A 6,111-nucleotide genomic window follows, 5' to 3' on the forward strand; every position below is an offset into this window, starting at 1 on the left:
ACAAACTTGAAACAATATGTTGGATCATTTGTCTTTGAGCAGATATCGGTTATTAGATCCGCTGATGAAATAAATGTTGGTGAAACAATTAATGCCAACACAAACAACAACAACAAGTACTTGTATGAAGAAGAAGAAGAGGCCATTTTCTTTTTTCTTTTTTCTGCTGCAATATAATACATTAATATTCTTTTGATTTATATATATACTTAGTCATGGTAGTGTTTGTTCATATTATTTTTTGAAGTAAATATTATTGTAATGATTTAGAAACGATGTTGATATTCGATTGCAAATTAATTGATATTGAAGATTCAATTAGAAAGTTAATCTGCAAAATCCCAGTAATAATTTTAGGAAGTAATTAATTTTGATTGAATTGACTGCAAATTATAATCACATATTAAGTGAATAGTATCTGTTATCGTTGACTGATGTCCAGATTGACTATAACTGATTCACTTCCCTTCGTTTTGGTCAAAACACACACACACACGGAAAACACTCATTTCTTGTGCCTGCCCTGCATTGTTTTGTAAGTAAATAAAATATGTAAATATGCATTCCTGATGAAGTTTGTGGGTTTTCCCATAAATACAGAAATCTTGGTGCTAATAGGTTTTTTTTATTTTTTTTCTCTCTCTCTCTTTATCTGTTGACTGTCTTTACTCTTTTGAGTGAATTCATTAAAATGGTAGTGGAGTTCAGCACATGCTCTGGACATGTCAGACACGATTTCTCCAAGTGCACGAGGGATAATATTACTGCAACGACAGTAATATTATCGTCAACTATAGTAATATAATTGTGTTTATAATAATATTACAATAGTAGACAATAATATTATTACGTTAATCGGTCAACAAATCAAACAAAACAAAAATGCCAAAAAAAAAATATTGATGTGGCTGAGAGTAATATTATTGTTTTTACAATAATTCTACCGTCAACAACAGTAATATAATTACGCTGACTTGTTAACAAATCAAACAAAAATCAAAAAAACCAAAAAAAGAATAATAATTTTGTGGTCGACAGTAAATATACTATCAAGTAAATGTACTATCAACAACAGTACAATTACTTAGACACGGCCACGGGCCGGGTTTAACCCGGAGCTGGCCCAGACCTGACCCGAAGACCGCACCGCCCCGCCCCGTTGACCACGGACCCGACCAAGCACGGGTCCGTTTCGAGTCCCAAATATCAGGACTCAAGACCCGTCGGATCCGACCCGAGGACCCGACCCGGGACCCGGGTATTAAATAAGTTTTTTTTGTACAAAAAATGCACATTAGGGGGGTCAAACTCGGGAAGATAGGGAAGAATAAGCAATTATTACCACTAGGCTAACCAACATTTTTGTTTAAATTTGGACAATAAATATACATAATATAAAGGGTTCATTTGATATACACCGCTAGTATGGAAAATATATAGGGATAGGTCCACCCCTAAAATTCTTCCTTTGAGATAACCCCCTGAAGAGGCAAAAGTACTGTTGTGCCCTTAAGTGAAATTTCGCCCAACTGCATCAGTATTTTCGCCCCCTGCATTCAGCATATTGGGCCTGCATTTATCATTTTCATAGATTTATTTATTAAAAAAATATAAATATTTATTTTAATATTTTTTATATATACCCTATTTTTTTTAATTCTTTTAATTTTCAATTTTTTTTAATTTTAATTTTTTTTTTATTTTTTAATTTTTTTTTAATTTTCATTTTTTTAAATTTTAATTTTTTTTTTGATAAATTTACTGTACTGAAATTAACTACACATGACCATAGTATACTACACATAACTATAGTATACCACAGTCATGTACTGTCTTTTCACCCCAAAATTCATCTACACCAACAAGAAAATTCACAATTTTAATCTTGATATTATAAATCAACTAACCAAAAAAAAAACACAATCACAATCACATGCAAATAATGTTCAAAACATGAACACGCATTACTATACATTAGAAAAACACATAACATACATATAACTATATGTTACTACACGTGACTATAGTTGTCTACAATTATATATAATTATATAAGTGGCATAAGTCTGTAGTACTGTAGCATGAATGCAACTTCATATGGCACTTCTCATAATGTTATACAAAGCAAAACCTGTGACAAAAAAATACAAGTTAAAGAAAACGAAGAACAAAATTAAACAAACGAATTACATTACATGAAAAAATACAGAAAAACAATGAGAGATGTTTTTGATAAATTTATTTTGGTGAATAGTCACAAGTAGTTATGTGCAGTCTTGTTACTGCATCTGACTAGATATGACTATATGTAGTCAACTATAGTCACATGTAGTTATGTTCATTCTTGTTACTATATGTGACTATATATGACTACATGTATATGACCACATGTGACTATTTATGTATATAAATAAAATTCATCTACAAACGTTCACAATTGAATCTATATATGTATAACTTTTAGACAATGAAGTTAAGGAATCCAAATATTTATGCATATATTAGTTCGATAAGATTGAGAAACAAATCAAATATTCTCTGCATGACAAGTGTTTTGTTTATGATGCACGATTTCATCTAGTGTATCGTGAACGAATTTGCACAAAGCCCTCAATTTGGTAAAAATCGACAATAAGCATGGTTGACAATTTGAACAATGTAAAAGACACGAGCATGCATTTACGTGTCTAAGTCAGTGAAGATATTTGTGTTTGTGTTACGTAGAAAAAAGAATAAAAGTATGGTACTTCTTGAAGGATATTTTTACCGATGATGGACTCTGACATTGTGTGGAACCTCGATTGCTGCCAAACGAGAAAAGGAAATAGTACGAATGATGGTTGTAAGAGTGAACATCAATGAATGAAGACTAAGTATGGTACGAGTTGCTCACCATTTGCTGAAGAAGGTTTTGAACCTAAACATTTAGAAGACGCAAGTTAGCACAAGTATGATTAGCGATTAATCAAGTCAACGTTTATTAAACAACGAAAAGAATAATAAATGAAGAAAATTAATGCTAAAAAGAGATTGAAACTTGTATGAAGCAGAATAGAAACGAACATTATTTTCGATTTCATCGAGTTACTAAAGATTACTGAATACACCGGTCAACCAAGTATAAGAGTTCATAAAATATAACTCATAAACACAGTCATGTCAGCAGTACATTGTTTAGTATTCTCCGTATCATGCCCATCCTGCAAAGAAGCCATAATTACAATACGGAATATGAAACTCCAAAAAAAAAAAAAAAAATTGCATGCAACAACAGTGAGAAAATACCAAAATACCAACTAAATAACTAGATATCCACTATATTGTAGCGAACATCGAGTTCGCTACAAGAATATTCAAACACAGCACCCCCAAATCAAAAACAATTAGTATGCTTCATTCTAGCATATCGACCACATTAACTTCTAAAAATGGAAAAGTAAAAATCCTTCGTAAACGGAAAATCTACGATACTTTCAGATAACTTACACTATCATCATTACCTCTAGAAGGATTTATTTTTCTAAAATTGAATCTACATCATCAAATGCTACTTGCAACAGAACAATAACCTAGAAAACACTTTGCAAATAAAAGTCATAGTATTTATTCTTAAACATGGTCTACTGCTCCACTTTTGGAATTATGTACTTATAAATTCAAAATGAATTGAGCACGCCCTAGTTTTTCAATTTCGAAATCAATCTGCTAATAAATCCTGCTATTTCTGCTCAAGGAAAAAATATCTAGCAACAAAGGAGACGAAGAATCAGAAAGAGAGAAATGAAACCTTGCTCGACGATTTGATGGTGGCGAGGGCGTGGGCGACGGTGGTGGACGAAGAGAGGGCGCAGAGTGGCGGAGGGCATCGGCGACGGTGATGCACGAAGAGAGGGAGAGAGGCGGCGAAGGGCTTCAGCGACGACGGTGGAAAAAGAGAAAGGGCGGAGTTGTGTTTTGCCCAGGAAGAAAGAAGACATGGACGCTGGATCTGGTGAGAGATTTAGAGGGAAGGAGAGAGCGATTGTGGGTGTGCAGCGTGTGAGTGGAAGAGTGTTAGGGGCTTAGGGCAAACTAAAATGGTAAAACGGGTATTTTAATTTGTCCAGGGGGTCTGTTAAATTAAGATTAGAATTTGGGTTTTTGAATAGGAAAGAAAAATCTATTGGGCCTATCCATATATATTTTCAAAACTAGGGGGTTATCCCTTATTTCCCATAATATAAAACTGTGGTGTAAAATGATAAATATGTTAAATAAATTATTAATTTTCATATTAATTGTTATTAAATTATTTTAATTAAATTATTAACAAATGCAATATTAGAAACTTTAAAAAAAATATAGAATCACGATTCAATACTTCAAAACATCTATTATTAATTATTATATTAATATAATCTCCACTATTAAAAAATATAAAATATTGAATAATTCAATATATAAACAAACGCATTGATTTAATACAAACTCACTTATGTTATTAAAATCGATAGTGTGAAAAATTCGAATGAAAAATAAAATAAGATGTTTATTTAAAAAAATGTTATAACTCATTTCAATTAATTCAAATCGACAAACCTCAATTGTTGACAAGAACTTATTAAAATTATTGATTACTTTATCATAAGCTGATTATTTAAAAATATAGATGATGTTTATTTTAACAAAAATAGATTATATCTCACTCCAATTAATTTCTTACTTTAAAAATAAAACTATATATGACGAGTATAATCAAAATATTATGATGTGATTTCTCTTTTAATAATTGGTTTAGTTTGTAAAAATCGTAAGAATTAAATCGTAGATCATATGATTTAATCTTTTTTTTTAGATTTACATTTTATTCAAATATTAGAATCGAATAGTAAGATTTAAATGGAGTTAAGCTCACGTCCATTAATTTTTTTTATTATATTATATTTGTTAGTAATTTAATTATATTATTTAATAATAATGAATATGATAATTAATAATCTATTTAACATTATTTATCATAATCATTTTACACCTTTTGTTTATGTTACATATATTCCTTGTTATAATAATCCTAACTATTAATATAAATATATAAATAACACTATCAAATGATTATAATAATTGTATAACTAATGTTTTATAAATTATTAATTTTCATGTTGACTATTATTAATATCAAAAATTCCGACTAATAACAAATGCATATATATATATATACCGAAATGAGCTTGCGGTGGAAAAAAAATCAATACCGAAAATCGGCTTTTTAAAAAAACAAAAAAAAAAAAAAAAAAAAAAAGTCAAAATTGGATTTTTATGGTCAAAATTTAATGAATTGAAGTTAAATTGGGGTTGCAATTATGAATTGAGTTTAAAGGATTGGGGTAATTTTGTCATATACATTAATTTTGCCTTTATTTATAGAGTAAAAGAATGATATCCCCCTAGTTTTGAAAATATATATGAGGAGGTTCAATAAATTTTTCCGCCATAGTCAAAAACCTAAATTTCAATCTTTAATTTGTGAGACCCCCGGGCAACTTAAAATATTTGTTTTACCCTTTTAGTTTCAATTTACCATATTTTTCTCTTTCTTCAACTCACACCCACAACAACCGCCGTTTATCTCTTCCCCTCTCCCTCTCTGCATCTCTCGTTCACTCCCTCTCTTCATCTCTTGTCCTCTCCCTCTCTTTAAATCTATCGCAAAAAAAAAAAAACAAAAAACATAAAAGCACAAAAGTCTTCGGGCGGCGGTGGTGGCAGAGAAGTCGAAGACGAGCATCGACTCGGTGTTTTTTTGCGATGAAGGTTATGAATGTTAGAGTAGGTGACCAACAAGCCAACATGTGGCTGTGGTCTTTCGTATTTATTATTGTAATAAACGAACCTTTATTCGTATTAATGATAAAACACATTGGCATTCTATATCTTTGTCCCTTTGTCACAAGCATAGATATAGTCCTTACAGTTATTACAAGTACTAGTAATTGATCGTTAGGATCATGAGATATTTACTTAAGTATTATAACTGTTAAACCTGTTCCTAGTCGAAGGGTTACGCCACTAATGAGGATATCGGCCTTTCCCATTAAGACTAGCACTTAGTGCATGTGTACTGCATCTCATCAG

At 30.8% G+C, this 6,111-nt stretch overlaps 1 long non-coding RNA gene across 2 annotated transcripts; it reads right to left on the bottom strand.

Annotated features, from left to right (window-relative positions):
* Positions 1 to 1,441: 1,441 nt before the first annotated feature.
* LOC148771118 (uncharacterized) lies at positions 1,442 to 3,922 on the bottom strand. 2 transcript variants are annotated; one of them, XR_016031031.1, is made up of 3 exons: positions 3,788 to 3,922; positions 2,768 to 3,200; positions 1,442 to 1,570 (listed from the first exon to the last, which is right to left on the bottom strand). It is a non-coding gene; the product is annotated as an uncharacterized LOC148771118 (long non-coding RNA). The 2 variants fall into 2 exon arrangements; XR_016031032.1 differs by lacking the exon at positions 1,442 to 1,570 and adding an exon at positions 2,108 to 2,131.
* Between the last annotated feature and the right edge of the window lie 2,189 nt (positions 3,923 to 6,111).

The sequence above is a fragment of the Erythranthe guttata genome, chromosome 4 (genome assembly GCF_056151865.1).
Source record: "Erythranthe guttata isolate IM_541 chromosome 4, IM_541, whole genome shotgun sequence".
Taxonomy (NCBI): Eukaryota; Viridiplantae; Streptophyta; class Magnoliopsida; order Lamiales; family Phrymaceae; genus Erythranthe; species Erythranthe guttata.